Raw genomic sequence first — 16,432 nt, forward strand, 5'->3', positions numbered from 1 at the left:
CATGATCTAATATTATTCATTTACTTCAAATATTTGATTTTCCTTTTGTCAATTTACGCATACAAATACATTTAAAACGTGTAAATCGAGCTTAGCACACCGTGATTCAAAAAATATCTTCTGCACGCGCTAGTACGTTATTAATCTAGCGAGTTACATAAATTTATGTGCTGAAAAACAAATGGTTTAAGCTTTGAGATCATTATCGCATGTCATTTGAATTAAGACTCGCGAATAGTTTCAGATCATGACACCTTGCTCCACTTATCGCATGTCACTTGAGTTAAGACTTGTGGTTAATTGGATTGTTTGTGATGTTAGTTATAGCAAATTGTTTGATTCCAATCAAAAAGTTCCAAGCCACAAATTTGACTTTTTCTTTATATTTAGAATCTATTTAGCGTATGTCAAATAAGACTTAACAGTGTAATCCATAAGAATTACAAGTGAATCCGTCACATTGAATATTTAGAATCTATTTAAGCGTATGCCAAATAAAACTTAACAGTGATTACCATTGTAATCCATAAAAATGACAGGTGAATCTGTCACATTACGACAGATCATTGTAATTCATAAAAAAGATTCAAGCTTGAGACCTCTTCAGATCTTCTGAACTTGAATCTTAGAAATGGACTGCTTCAGTTCGTAACTTGGACAACTCTCTAACCATCAATTTATCATAGTTAATGCCACTTAAGTTCACTCTTTATTCCTTTGCTTCTTCTTATATTATCGTCCCATAATTTCGGTACATTTAGGGCTAAACTTTGAAGAGTAATTCTCAAAAAAAAATATATGAACAATCACATATGCAATTCTTGACAATCGGACTCTAGAAGCAATCGGCTTATAGCTCGAGCGGCAAAGAGCATTGATCCCGCACTTTGAGCCTGAAAAGTTCTGTGTTTGATGATCGGATGATATTTATATATATTTTTACTTCGAATTCACTCGTCTTTTCTTAGTTAGTTCCTTATATTTTTGAGTTATTTACGTTATTTTTGTGTTTATAGGATTTGTTATGCAAAGAAAATAAAAATAGAACAAGTGAAATTTTATGTAATAAATTCGTCAAGAGCAATTTAAATTACAATATTGCTAACCCATTGTGACGCTAATTGATAAACCAATATTTAAACTATATATTTTATCCTTTTATATTTCTTTTCTTGTCTAATTTAATAGGAAGCTTTAAGTATTTATGATACTTTTGATTTATTGTGTTTGTAGGAGAAGAATAGGGGAGTAAAGTAGAGAGAGGCTGGCGCATGAGGGGAGGCTGCCCTTTGGCAGCTGAGAAGAAAAGAAATAAAAAAAAAAATATAAAGAAAGCTAAAGGAAAGAAGGATCCAAGGTGGAAAACGTGGGATTAAGCAGAAATAAAGGGACAGCTACGGAACAAGGAGAATCCAAGGCATGTTAGAAAAGGAGCTGTAGAGAGGATTGGTCAGCACGGGTAATGAAAGCAGGTGAAAGAGAGAGTAAAAGAATAAAATAATGAGGAGTGGGCTGCCTTTGGCAGCTGTGAGGATAGCTGGAGAAAACGTGCGTGAGGATGATGATGCTCTGGCATCTGTAGGAGAGACAGCGAGACAGTTACAGAAAGTAAGGAGGAATAAAAAAAAGAAAGAAATAGAATAAAAGAGGGAGTGAGACAGGTGCAGAAGGGCGGTCTGGGGGGGAATTGGTGGAAGGCAGAGGGTTGCCCTTTGGGCAGCGTGAAGCTACGGAGAGAAGGGAAGCGTGAAGCTCGCAGACGTGGAGAGGGAGAGAGGTCAGGAGGTCAGCTCGCAGAGGCAGGAGAGGAGATAGACACGGGGAGAAGGGAGACTGACGGGCACAGTGAGAAGAAAATTAGAGGCTTCACTCCATTTCTCTCGGTTAAATCTTTTCAAACTTCTATTTTATTTTTGTTTTAATAATGTGTAATTAAATTTATTTTGGCTAGAGGTTAATTCAAAGCCATGAATATATTTGTAATATGAATTGATTACCTTCGGTTGTGATTTCATAAGTTGTGATTTCAATTTACTTATCCGTTCGTATAAAAACTGATTTGTATATGTTGGTTGAGAGTGCACGCTTAATTTACATGCATGAATTTGATGCTAGAATATAAGTGAATTTCACCTAATCGTTATGAACTTATTTTCACAAGTAGTAAAGGTTGCTAGTCACAATCACGTTAAGTAAATTCTTGGCAAGAGTATCATGCTTTTCATAGTTACGAATGCCTCGTCAATGCTTATAGTTTTCACAAAGTTTAATGATCTTTGATTGTATCTCTATTGTGCTTTTCACGTAGGGGACTTTTGAAGAATGTTTTGAATTGTTGTATGCGTTTTTCCGTCCAATTCAATAACTTAAGGAAAACTTGAAGATTAAAAAAGTGCTGTTCACGGTTAATCTGGAGTATTGAGATTCACAATTTATTGAAAGAACAACTGAAAATCAATTTAGGTTGCATATGTGTCATGTGTGGAGAAGAACCCTCTAGCTAGTCTGTCATTTATCATTTTACCTTAATTTTATGTTTTTATCAATTCTGTAATTTAATTAAATTTAATTTACTTTTTATCAAAACCAAACACCCATCCATTATTAAATTATATTATTTAGTTAGTTTTCTTTATTGTTAGTCTTTTAATTTAATTTCCGTCCATTTCAGTTCCTAGTGTTTAATTTAATTGTTTTCATTGTTTTGAGTCATTTTAAGTGTGTTTCGAGTTATCAGAGTTTTTAGCCTAATTTTGTGTCCTTGAGTCTTATTTAATATTTTTAAATTAATTTAGAATAGATTAGCAATCCCTCCTAATCCCCGGCCTAGAACGATACCCTACTTACATCTATACTACAATTGTCAAAAAGAGGGTTTAATTTGTGTGTCAACTTATTTTACGCATCAAATTTTGGCGCCGTTGCCGGGGATTAGCAACTTTGCTAATCCTTTTATTTTTGTTTTTGTTTATGTTTATATTGGTGTTTGTGTATTTTATTTTTGATTTTTGATTTATTTTTCTTTCTTTGATTTTAGGTTCAAATGGAGCCGAGGGAAATTTAAAGGAAAGATGCGTCCGGCTAAAGACGTTAAATCAAGCGCTTCTTGGGAGGCAACCCAAGCATTCAACGAAGGGAGACTTTGGAATCACTAACCCAATCAGCTTTGCATTCTTCCACCCTTATCTTTACTGCTTTCATTTTGTTTTGTTTAGTTAGTTGTGTTAATTGGTTGATTTCTGTGAGTTTGTGTTATTTAGTTTAAGTGTGGGGGAAGGTTAACCAAAGTCTCTTTACATTAATTTACACATTAAAAAAAAAAAAAAAAAAAAAAAAAAAAAAAAAAAGATAAAATTTAAAATTAATGCAAAAAAAAAAAAAAATACATAAAAAAAAAAAAAAATTAAAAATTAAAAAAAAAAAAAAATACATAAAAAAAAAGTACAAATATTTTACAATAATGTAAACTAATAGTATTCATTGGTCGGGTGGTGCTTCAGTAGTAGGCGGGGCTTCAGCAGTCGGCGGGGCCACAGAAGGAGGAGGCGGCAGAGGTTGATCAGTTGGAGCTTCACTACGCGGTGCCGCTCCAGAAGACGAAGGCAGATGCGGTTGGAACAAACCCACAAACCTCCGATGATCAAGTAAAATTTGACCATCGGTGTCCTGCATCTGGTCAATCTTTCTCTTCATGCTGGTGGCATAATTGTGTGCAAGCTTGTGCAATTGTTTATTTTCATGCTTGAGTCCTTTAATCTCCTCTTTGAGACTCTGTATTTCAGCCACCAACGATTCAACATGACGGGTTCGAGCAAATAGGCGTTGGGCCATGTTGGATACAGAACCCGCACACTGCACGCTAAGAGCCAGAGACTCCTTAACCGCCAATTCATCAGACCGCCTAGCGAGCAGTCTGTTATCTCTGGGGGTGACAAGGTTCCGGGCCACCACCGCAGCAGTCATGTCATTTTTCATCACCGAATCCCCCACGGTAAGAGGACCGGTAGGGGATATGAAGGATGGGCGCCATATATTGTCTGGTGAAGGCGGAGCTGCCTCTTCACCAATGTTCAAGTCAAAACGACGATCGGAAGGGCCAGACATTTTTCAGAGGTGGTGAAGAAAGAAGAGAGTCGGAATGATCAAGATTAAACAAGTGCAAGAAGGGAGTGTTTACAAGAGGGAGCTCAAGTGTGTTGTGGAACAAAATTAACGCCTCTATAAAAAGAAGAAATCAAAGAGGCGCTCCTCAGAAATCGATGAAGCGTCCTCTCGCAAATCGAAGAGTCGGGGCTCATTTCTCAAAAGCCGGATTCTTTTCTGAAAAGAGGACGCTCCTTTCTCAAAAGCCGGATTCTTTTCTCAAAAGAGGCGTTTCATTTCTTAAAGGCTGGGCTTGCTCAGAAACCACGAGCCGAATCCCGGATTTCGAAAGATCACTTTGTCCAGACGTGTCGTCACTCGTCACATGCAACCGGTAGCTTTGCGGAAATTACGGGCAGCTTTTTCAGAAAGCGCGTAATTTGTACTATTCATCCATCCACCGGCTACCGACAATGAGTGAGAGAACAGTTCCGGTTGTGAAGACAAGTCCTATAAGTTTCTACCTTCGCCTTCCACAACAAAAGCACACTCTCTCAGCACACCCTCTCAACACTTCTTCATCTCCGAAAATGCATTCCCAAAGAATCCTCCTAAGTTACTCTGTGTTCCTCATTCCTTGGGATACTCCTGCGAACAACCCATTCAAAGCAAAAGTATTTCATATCATGAAGGTTGAAAGCAAGAGTATCTCATATCATGCTTTCTCCCTGTCCTTTCTCCAGCCAGCACCTGCTCTCGAGTACTCATCATCTTGTGCTTTCGCTTTGTTTCTCACTTATAAGGGAAGTGAAGATGATACCTCGAAGCATGTGGAGACAACGTGCTGATTCATCCTCAACTAAGGACAAGGAGAAAGAGAGCAAGAGGTGGGCACTTGGAAAGATTGAAGAAAGAAACAGACCAACACCTCTCCCTCGTGCCTGCCCGCCATGCAGAGGAAACAAGCAGAGAAGAATGCAGCTTGCACAATCATCCCAGCAGAAGGAGTCTGAGATGAAGAACTAGAGAAGCTGCCACATCTGCTTGGAGAACAAATAAGGAACTGCAACATTCCCAAAGAGCAAAGCCTCGCCGTACAATAGCATAAAATCATCACTTGCAAATAAAAAGCTAAGTGTCACCCTGTTCAAGAGGAAAGCTGTGGAAAGTCAACAAGCACGACCAATGATTACTTATTAGTTTTATTCATTATCTTTTATCGTAATTTTCAATTTTTCGTTTGCAATTTTTTTTAATTAATTTTCTTGCGTACTTAACTGAATTATTTCTTTTCTTTGCAGGAACTTTTGGTTATTTCCACCCTTGAAGTTGATTGCAGAATTTTAGCTTGGGGGTCATCGCTTGATTTTACTGCAAATTAGGGAAGTTTTCAGTCCAATTGTTTTATTTTGTTTCTTATTATTTATTTATTTTATTTTTATTTGCATTATAGTGTTTTCTGACATTGGGGACAATGTCCAGTTTAAGTGTGGGGGTAGAAATCTCTAGAATTTCATTTGTTTCTGTGTTGTTAGTTTTTGTTTTCTTAAAAAAAAAAAAAAAAAAAAAAATCGGAAAATTTAAAAATCCAAAAAAATATTGTCTTGTTTCCCTTATTGTTTTGAATTAGATTTTTGTTAGTTTCCCGACCCAATGATATAATTGGATCAAATTTGAACCATGATCATCAAGAACTTAGTTAACATGTGTTTTGTGAAATTCCTAATTCTCTTGTTAGTTTTGTACATGTTTGACCATCTTTGAAAAACCAAATGCACATAGCCTTGTTGATGTGAAACTAAAGTATGAATTAAAGCTTCATATGTGAATTTAGTGACCATATATAATTCCTATGTGAGTTTTTGAGCCTATTGAAAGTGTGTGCATTTTTCATACACTCCTATTCTTTCATGTGTGATGAACTTATGTGAGATACATCTCTAGAACTTGCGTAACGATCTTTCGAAATGTTTGTCATTGATTGCATGAACTTGGAAATGATGGAGGCATTAGGTTTACCACCATGGCCCAAATAACCATGTTTCCCAAAGAAAAATGATATCATTAGATTGCCAATTTGAGCCGTATTTGTTGAACCTTTTGTTTCTTATCACCAGATATGTCTACCCTTATACCTGAAACATTTTTCCTTACCCTTTTCCAAGCGAGCAATGCGAGATTGTCTTATGAGAAACGTTTGTTAAGTACTGTGAAGGTGTTTGGCAAAAGAATAAGTGTGGGGGTATTTCATGTTTGTATTTCAAAAAAAAAAAAAAAAAAAAAAAAAAAAAGATTTTATACAAAGAAAATAAAAAAGAGAGAAAAGAGAAGAAAAAAAAGAAAAAAAAAAGAAAGATTGTATACAAAGAAAATAAAAAGTTTTTCAAGTTTCAGTTAAGGGTGTGGTTGGAGGTGTTAGAAGAATCGCTGTAAAGATTGAGTTCTTATAAATCTAAACAAAAGAATTGCTTGCAATATAGCTTGGAACTTGTGTTTACCTAATCTTTCATTTCAATAACCCTCTCCCTAAATCTCATTACATCCAATAAAAGTCCTCTTGATTTAAGTTTTGCAATTATGACTGTGGAGAAGTGATCTTTATGCAAGCTTATGGTAGAACTTTCACATTTGATTCTTTGAGCGAAACACATTAAAACTAAACACATGTGTAATTGAGTGAATATTCAGTGAGAAGGTCGCTAGTTTGCATATGATGATTTTAAAAATAAAAACTTGAAATTGCATTAGCATGGCTATCTCACACACTACACTTCAAGGATGATTCAAAGATTACTGCTAATATTTGAATAAGGAAGATGAACTTGAATTAGTTCCTTGATGCTAGCTATGGTTCTTGATGATTTGTTTTCTTGAAGAAATAATATGAGGGTCAAATAGGGGGAAGCTAATGTTTTTCTTGTTACTTCTTGTTCTTGTTTTCTTTGTTTTGCTCGAGGACTAGCAAAAGTTAAGTATGGGGGTATTTGATCGGATGATATTTATATATATTTTTACTTCGAATTCACTCGTCTTTTCTTAGTTAGTTCCTTATATTTTTGAGTTATTTACGTTATTTTTGTGTTTATAGGATTTGTTATGCAAAGAAAATAAAAATAGAACAAGTGAAATTTTATGTAATAAATTCGTCAAGAGCAATTTAAATTACAATATTGCTAACCCATTGTGACGCTAATTGATAAACCAATATTTAAACTATATATTTTATCCTTTTATATTTCTTTTCTTGTCTAATTTAATAGGAAGCTTTAAGTATTTATGATACTTTTGATTTATTGTGTTTGTAGGAGAAGAATAGGGGAGTAAAGTAGAGAGAGGCTGGCGCATGAGGGGAGGCTGCCCTTTGGCAGCTGAGAAGAAAAGAAATAAAAAAAAAATATAAAGAAAGCTAAAGGAAAGAAGGATCCAAGGTGGAAAACGTGGGATTAAGCAGAAATAAAGGGACAGCTACGGAACAAGGAGAATCCAAGGCATGTTAGAAAAGGAGCTGTAGAGAGGATTGGTCAGCACGGGTAATGAAAGCAGGTGAAAGAGAGAGTAAAAGAATAAAATAATGAGGAGTGGGCTGCCTTTGGCAGCTGTGAGGATAGCTGGAGAAAACGTGCGTGAGGATGATGATGCTCTGGCATCTGTAGGAGAGACAGCGAGACAGTTACAGAAAGTAAGGAGGAATAAAAAAAAGAAAGAAATAGAATAAAAGAGGGAGTGAGACAGGTGCAGAAGGGCGGTCTGGGGGGGAATTGGTGGAAGGCAGAGGGTTGCCCTTTGGGCAGCGTGAAGCTACGGAGAGAAGGGAAGCGTGAAGCTCGCAGACGTGGAGAGGGAGAGAGGTCAGGAGGTCAGCTCGCAGAGGCAGGAGAGGAGATAGACACGGGGAGAAGGGAGACTGACGGGCACAGTGAGAAGAAAATTAGAGGCTTCACTCCATTTCTCTCGGTTAAATCTTTTCAAACTTCTATTTTATTTTTGTTTTAATAATGTGTAATTAAATTTATTTTGGCTAGAGGTTAATTCAAAGCCATGAATATATTTGTAATATGAATTGATTACCTTCGGTTGTGATTTCATAAGTTGTGATTTCAATTTACTTATCCGTTCGTATAAAAACTGATTTGTATATGTTGGTTGAGAGTGCACGCTTAATTTACATGCATGAATTTGATGCTAGAATATAAGTGAATTTCACCTAATCGTTATGAACTTATTTTCACAAGTAGTAAAGGTTGCTAGTCACAATCACGTTAAGTAAATTCTTGGCAAGAGTATCATGCTTTTCATAGTTACGAATGCCTCGTCAATGCTTATAGTTTTCACAAAGTTTAATGATCTTTGATTGTATCTCTATTGTGCTTTTCACGTAGGGGACTTTTGAAGAATGTTTTGAATTGTTGTATGCGTTTTTCCGTCCAATTCAATAACTTAAGGAAAACTTGAAGATTAAAAAAGTGCTGTTCACGGTTAATCTGGAGTATTGAGATTCACAATTTATTGAAAGAACAACTGAAAATCAATTTAGGTTGCATATGTGTCATGTGTGGAGAAGAACCCTCTAGCTAGTCTGTCATTTATCATTTTACCTTAATTTTATGTTTTTATCAATTCTGTAATTTAATTAAATTTAATTTACTTTTTATCAAAACCAAACACCCATCCATTATTAAATTATATTATTTAGTTAGTTTTCTTTATTGTTAGTCTTTTAATTTAATTTCCGTCCATTTCAGTTCCTAGTGTTTAATTTAATTGTTTTCATTGTTTTGAGTCATTTTAAGTGTGTTTCGAGTTATTAGAGTTTTTAGCCTAATTTTGTGTCCTTGAGTCTTATTTAATATTTTTAAATTAATTTAGAATAGATTAGCAATCCCTCCTAATCCCCGGCCTAGAACGATACCCTACTTACATCTATACTACAATTGTCAAAAAGAGGGTTTAATTTGTGTGTCAACTTATTTTACGCATCATTTGACTCCCCTCAATATCCATTGTATAACAACAAACAAAGACCATCCAACTCTTAATAACTTAAGAAGCTATGAAGTCCATAACTATAGTTTTAATACGCAAATCATGACTATTAACTAGCTATGAGCCCAGCTGCACATGACAACCCAGATTCTAAAATCCAGATTATACCATGTATACCTAACAACTTAAGGACTTACATGACACGGGGGAACCGCAACTTAAGGACTTGCATGACAGAGGGGCACCGCCACTGTTCAATGGTAAAGGAACATATGTTGTTTTTGTTCTCATGTGTTTGTAGACAATATGCTGCTAAAATGATGGTATACCAGTATCACGTAAGTTGCTCTAAAAATACAAGGTCGTACCTAATGCACAAGGCTCCCGCTTTACGCAGGGTCTGGGAGAGGTGAATGTCGGCTAGCCTTACCCCCATTTTATGGAGAGGCTGCTCCCAAGTCTCGAACCCGAGACCTACCGCTCATGGGCAAAGGCACTTACCATCACACCAAGTGCGACCTCTTGCTCTAAAAATACAAGAAAGAGGAAAAAATGAAAAGACAAAGAAATCAATAAACAGATCACCTCTGCAATTGCCATGGAAAAGATCTTATGAAATGATGAAATTACAAGACTGAATTTTTACATCACAAACAAATAATCCGGTCGGACAAACACCAACAACGCCACCACCATCACTCATACCTTATTTACCACAAAAAGGAAAAACAAAAACATAAAATCTGAAAACATGTTTCAGAAATTGGTTTGTGACTAAATGGTACCAACTGAAATCAAAATCTGTAAACATAATATATACACATATATAAGTTTCTATTATTTTTTTAGCAACAAAAGTTAAGATTTTTAGCAACCAAAGTTAATATAGATGGCAACCATAAACCAACAATGACAAACCGCTAAACCTTCTCAACCTAATCCAGATAGAGATCATAACCCACCTGGCCCCCTCACATCCTCCCTTTTTTTTTTTTTTTTTGTTCCGTCTTCTTTTTGTCCTTGGCTACAAAATCTATGATTGAGGTACCAAGAAAACATTAATTTTGTACTTATCCGCCGTTTTTTAATCAATAAGAAAGATATTCGAACTTGAGACATCTTTTGATCTTCAGAGACTCAACTCGAAAAAGTAAGACGAATCTGAAAAAGATTCAAGCTTAAGACCTCTTCCGGTCTTCCGAAATTGAATCTTAGAAAAGGACTGCTTCAGTTCGTAACTTAGACAACTCTCTCACTATCAATTTAGCATAGTTAATGCCACTTAAGTTCACACTTTGTTCCTTTGTTTCTTCTTATATTATCGTCCTATAATTTCCGTACACATAGGGCTAAACAATGAAGACTAATCCTCAAAAAAATCTAAGAACAATCACATACGCAATTCTTGACCATCCAACTCTAGAAGCAAGCGGCTTATAGCTCGAGCGGCAAAGAGCATTGATCCCGCACTTTGAGCCTGAAAAGTTCTGTGTTTGACTCCCCTCAATATCCGTTGTATAACAACAAACAAAGACCATCCAACTCTTAATAACTTAAGAAGCTATGAAGTCCATAACCATAGTTTTAATACTCAAATCATGACTATTAACTAGCTATGAGCCCAGCTGCCCATGACAACACAGATTCTAAAATCCAGATTATGTCATGTATACCTAACAACTTAAGGACTTACATGACACAGGGGCACCGTCACTGTCCAATGGTAAAATAACATATGTTGTTTTTGTTCACATGTGTTTGTAGACAATATGCTGCTAAAATGACGGTGTACCAGTATCATGTAAGTTGCTCTAAAATTACGACAGAGAGGAAAAAAAAAGAAAAAAAAAAGAAATCAATAAACAGATCACCTCTGCAATTGCCATGGAAAAGATTCTTATGAAATGATGAAATTACAAGACTGAATTTTTACAACACAAACAAATAATCCGGTCGGACAAACACCAACAACGCCACCACCATCACTCAGACCTTATTTACCACAAAAAGGAAAAACAAAAACACAAAATCTGAAACATGTTTCAGATATTGGTTTGTGATAGTAGCTGACTACATGGTACCAACTGAAATCAAAATCTGTAAATATAAATATATACAGACATATATATGTATATGTATCTACCTTGTGGTTCTGCTGCAAAGAAAGCAATCCAAGATCCTCAACCAAAGATCTCGGACACGTGGGTATACCCTATTGGTGTGAGTTCTTGATTCGGAGAGGAGTTCCTCCATGGTCTCCACGAAGGGGTTTAGGCTTCTGACTGGAGGAACGTACAGAGTCAGAGGCACTGCAGAGAAGGCAACTGTTAACAGCAACTGCAACACCATCCTCTATCTATCAATTCAAACCAAAACCCACAAAAATATGATCTCAAAGATTGGATTTTGATTGAAACCCAATTGAGTTTTGAAGATTTTGATGCAAAAAAGGAGGGTTCTGGAGACGATGTTTCTGGAAATTAAAAGAAGAAGGTGGAGAGTGGAGATTGGGGAGAGAGAGAGAGAGAGAGAGCAAATAAATGATGGATTACAAAAGGAAGGAGCAAAGTGTTAAATGTCTGGATCTGACTGGTAGTTGGATGGAGGCATTGATATTTTGCAGTTGGGTGTGCAGTGTGCTGCCCCTTATCATTCGATCGGGCCAAGTCGAGTAAGGATTAAGCTATGACTGAGTTTGCGTAGTCTTTTGCTTTTCTTCTTTTTTTATTTCATTTTTTTCCCCTCAAAGATAAGGCATTTTTTTCATTTTTTGGCTTCATTCCTCATGATAATCTTGTTGATGTTCTAATGCATTTATTCATTTCATCTATTTAATTGTAAGTTATGTTGTGTAGCAGATGTAAGGCTCATTTTCAGGCTGTATAGAAGCACAATTATACCGTTTGGAATACGAAAAATTGATTGAGGAGATGTCAAAGCTTTATGATAACTAATTTTGGTCCATGTGATGTGAGTATAGCTTCCAGTACAACTTATATAGTAGTCTCGTGTTTATTACGTCTTCAATTTAATGAAAGATTGTACAATCAAGATGACTAAAGACATAAAATGATAGGATTTCTTGAAATTGACACCAACTCTTGAATGAGGAGGTCCTATATAAAACCAGGTGTTTCCTCTGTTTCTTTGCCAATTGAAAGGGCTAACTTTGCTAGTATATGAGCAATCTCATCACAAACTCTAGGAACATTTAAGTACTCAATAGAAAGGAAAGCCAAAGCAACACGTAAATGAGTCGATCGGTGGTTTTTGAGCACGTTTATGGCTTGTAAAGAGTCGCTCTCCAGCACGTTTATGGCTTGTATAGGATTTCAAAACGTCATAATGCAATGTGAGAAAATTAAAACCTCGTGACACATTTTGAAAATCACTTCAAACTTGTATAGAACGTACTTAACCTTATCATTATTTTCCTAAATACTATACTTCTAGTATGTTTAAATAACATTAGCCACAAATTCAAGCTAGGAAAAATCTGTCATATTAAAGGAATTGAACAAAATGTATATAATGGTGTTGTGGCTTAATTTAAGAGTAATATACTCTGCTTATAATTTGTCATATTGTATGTTACACATTTTAAAAGCTCTTTGAGATTATGTGGTTCGAAACAAACTAACACCAAGTTGCTGGACTCTTGAAGAAAAGTTTCCAACTTTCCATGTGGCCTTTTGGCGTTCGGATGTTAGAAAAGAAGACTGGTAGTTGTAGAGAATCTCAATTAAGCCACAATCAATACATAACCGGTCTTATTAGGATAGACTACAAAGTCAGCCATTGCAGTTGCAATATGGCGGATCTAGAATTCTAATCTTGAGTTCCAATGTAAGACATCAAATTTTATTTAGACGCAAGTTTGTTTTTTTTTTTTTGTTTTGGAAAGGTAGACGGACATATTGTGAAAAAATATATTCAGTTAGAAAATTTCTTGAGCATTGGGTAGGCCTATTATTACAAGTGTTCATATTGACAAATGCCAATCTATGGTCGAGACCCTATGTCAAGTGTTGTCGACACATCCTACAATTAAAATGCATTGATATATTTCTAAATGGCATTTCATCAAACACTTAATGAACACAAAATATTCGTATCATTCTATCAGACATTCAAAAGATTCTCGAAAAACCTTCACAAACGTTTTCCCGGCCTTTGAAAGTCTCAGGACCATCCGGGTTTCTATGTGGATCCAACCATGGCGGTCGCCATCGGACCCAATCTGCACCACATGCACAAATTAAGGCATCCGACCGGTGACGACCCACAATCCGATGATTAAATGAGCCGGCCCAATCATGGAAGCCCATAAATTTGTTAACTTGAAATTCGAAATACCCGACACCGTCAATACAAAACAGACTTCCAACTACAAACTCTTATTAGGATAGACTTACAAAGTCAACCATTGCAGTTGTAGTATGGTGGATCTAAGATTTTAATTTTGGGAAATCCCAATGTAAAATATCAAGTTTTATTTAGACAGAAACTGTGCGCGTAGCAGAATTTCTTTTAAGTGATCCTGTGCATTTGGTGGGCGTATCATCATATGCATTCATATTGTTAATGCCAAGGCAATCACTGAGTATTGTCAGGATCGTCTTTGAGATTTCAGGAGTTCTGTGTGAAATTCATAAAGGGACCCTTCTTATAAGACATCTTAAAAAAATTGAACAATGTATTGATGCTAAAAAGTAATATCGAAATAAACTTTAAAACTCATTAATCATCTGTTTCTAAATATTATTAAATGTAAAGGCAACTACAATGGGACGAAGAGAGAAGGGAAGTAGAGTGGGACACTAGCGACGGCGTCTAGGATTATGGTGTGAAGGAAGAAAAGTGGGAAGCAACGATGAGACTTTGGTGTGACTCGTGAGAGAAAAAAAATGGACTCTGAGTCTCCGACATGAATTGTTTGCCTCGGTGGGGTTCTTTCCTTTAAATTGATTAGTTTTGTCAACATAACTTTGTTAATTATAATTTTATATAATTCCGCACAGATTTTAGGTGACTTTTGGGCCCATTAGATATATATATATATATATATATATATATATATATATATTTATGTGATTAGTATTTTATTTCATATAATATTATTTTATATATTATTATATTCAATACAAAATAATTTTAGGGGCCCCAAAAAATTTTGGGGCCTTGTGCAATGGAACCTGTCACACCTGCTAAAAGCCGGCTCTGAGTATTGTCAACATATTTTGCAAAAATAATGTTGATATTCCCATAAGACATTTCATTAAACACTTGATAAACATAAAAATGAATCTCCAAAGAACCTTCACAAGCACTTTTTTTCGGCCTTTGTAGGGTCCCAATCCGCCATAGTAGTTGCCGTAGGACCAATCTGCACCACCCGCACAAATTAAGTTAGATCCGATCGGTCCGTTTAGGAACAACCCACAAGCCGATGATCAAATAAGTCGGCCCAACAAAAAAAATATCTCGATCACGGAGGGCCGTAAAATTGTTGTAATTTTTTTTTTCAACTAACAATATAAAAAAAGAGAAGGGTGGACTAAATCTTACAATAGATTAATAATAATATGATTTTATCTTGAGGTATTGTTGACCCTAGAAACTACAAAGCATACGTGACGCGCAGGCCGAGTAATCTATAAGCTAACTACGTCATTCGGGGAATGCGGGGCGTGCCAACTCGTCGGCCGAGCTCGACCGAGGAGTAAATTTGTTGATGTTGCGTTGGGTCGCGCTACTGACTTCTGCGTCTTGCGATTGCGGCCGAGAAAGGAACACGTCTCGGCCTCTTGGGCTCTCGAACCTGAAGACAAGGTTACTATTCTTACGAAGCTCAATATCAAATTCGGCTTTCAATGTGCCGAATGTAATAACTGTAACACCTCACTTCGCCGAGAAGGCTGATGAGATGACCTCGACCAATAAGGATTTAGAAACCCTTCTCGACCGAGACTTGGATAGGTAATCAATCGTGCTCGCCGCAGTGCTGTTGATGCCAACGGAAGGTACTGCGAGACCGACTGACTCTACGGTGACAGAGCTATCTATGCCGACTTAAGATATCACCGGTTGCTTCCACAGTGCTGTTGATGCCAACGAAAGATGTGTCAGCGAAAAAGGAAAAGGAAAAATCACAAGTTGTGAGAATTTGCGCAGGGCAATTTTGTATTGATTTGCAGGGGCTTGAATGATGTGCAACCTCTTCTATTTATAGCAATGGCCCCCTCCAAGGTCGAGTTAAAAACCTACTCGAACTAGGTTTTCTTCCCCTGATCAGCATCAACTCGACCAGTCCTACCTTCACTAGGACTGTGAACTTAGTCCTTTAACTGAACCAGATTCGTTTCTGGGTTCTGTCGAGACTCCTTATTGCACTAGGATTCGACCTCTTGCGTTATGACCTAGCCGACCTAGGTTTGGAGGCCCACGTACTGAACGATCCATGGTATTCTTGTCGCAAGGCCTTCCGGGCCGAGAATGACCCTACACTCGGCCCAAAATTGTTATTTTAGGCCCAAACAGGTATTCATCAATTCCCCCATGAACTTGTGATCATTGGCCAATTTCCCCCCATCAACTTTAATTTTGGCCAATTTCCCCCCTCAACTCTCATAATTAGTCAATTTCCTCCATCAACTTTAATTTGGCCAATTTCCCCCTCAACTCTCATAATTAGTCAATTTGCACTCTACTGTTAATTTTTTTTTAAATTTTCCTTCTATTCTTTTTTCTTTCTTTCAATCTTTCTAATAACTTCCAATAAAGTACTAAAATTAACATAAACTCACATGCATAATATAGGGTAAAATGTACAAAAAACATAATACAATTAGTATGTGATATGGGTTGATTATAAGAAAAAGTTATGAATCGGGTTTAAAACATGTAGAAGAAGAAATAATAATCCTAAACTCATGGATCAGACCTATTTCAATAAAATGTGTTATTCTTAATAAGGAGTCGAAAATTATGAATTGATTAGCCATTTTTGCACTAAAGCTCGATTCTCCACAATCTACTTGAACTTAGCTTTCACTTTTATAAAGAAAATTGTATTCACATACAAAAATGTACACATCAATCCTTTTCGTTATCAATTTTGTATAGTAAAAAATCAAATAAAATTACTCCATGCTGATTTATTATGACTAATAATACTATCTATGATAAATTGTAAAATTCTAAATTTTAATCTATTTGTAATAGGATAAAGACATAGGAAAATGATTAACATACATCTTATTTAGTTTCTTACACACACTTGTTTAATTATGATCAAATTAAAAAATTAACAGTAGGGTGCAAATTGAATAATTATGAGAGTTGGGGGGGGGGGGAATTGGCCAAA

This window comes from Malus domestica, chromosome 07 (assembly GCF_042453785.1).
Source record: "Malus domestica chromosome 07, GDT2T_hap1".
In the NCBI taxonomy this organism is placed as follows: Eukaryota; Viridiplantae; Streptophyta; class Magnoliopsida; order Rosales; family Rosaceae; genus Malus; species Malus domestica.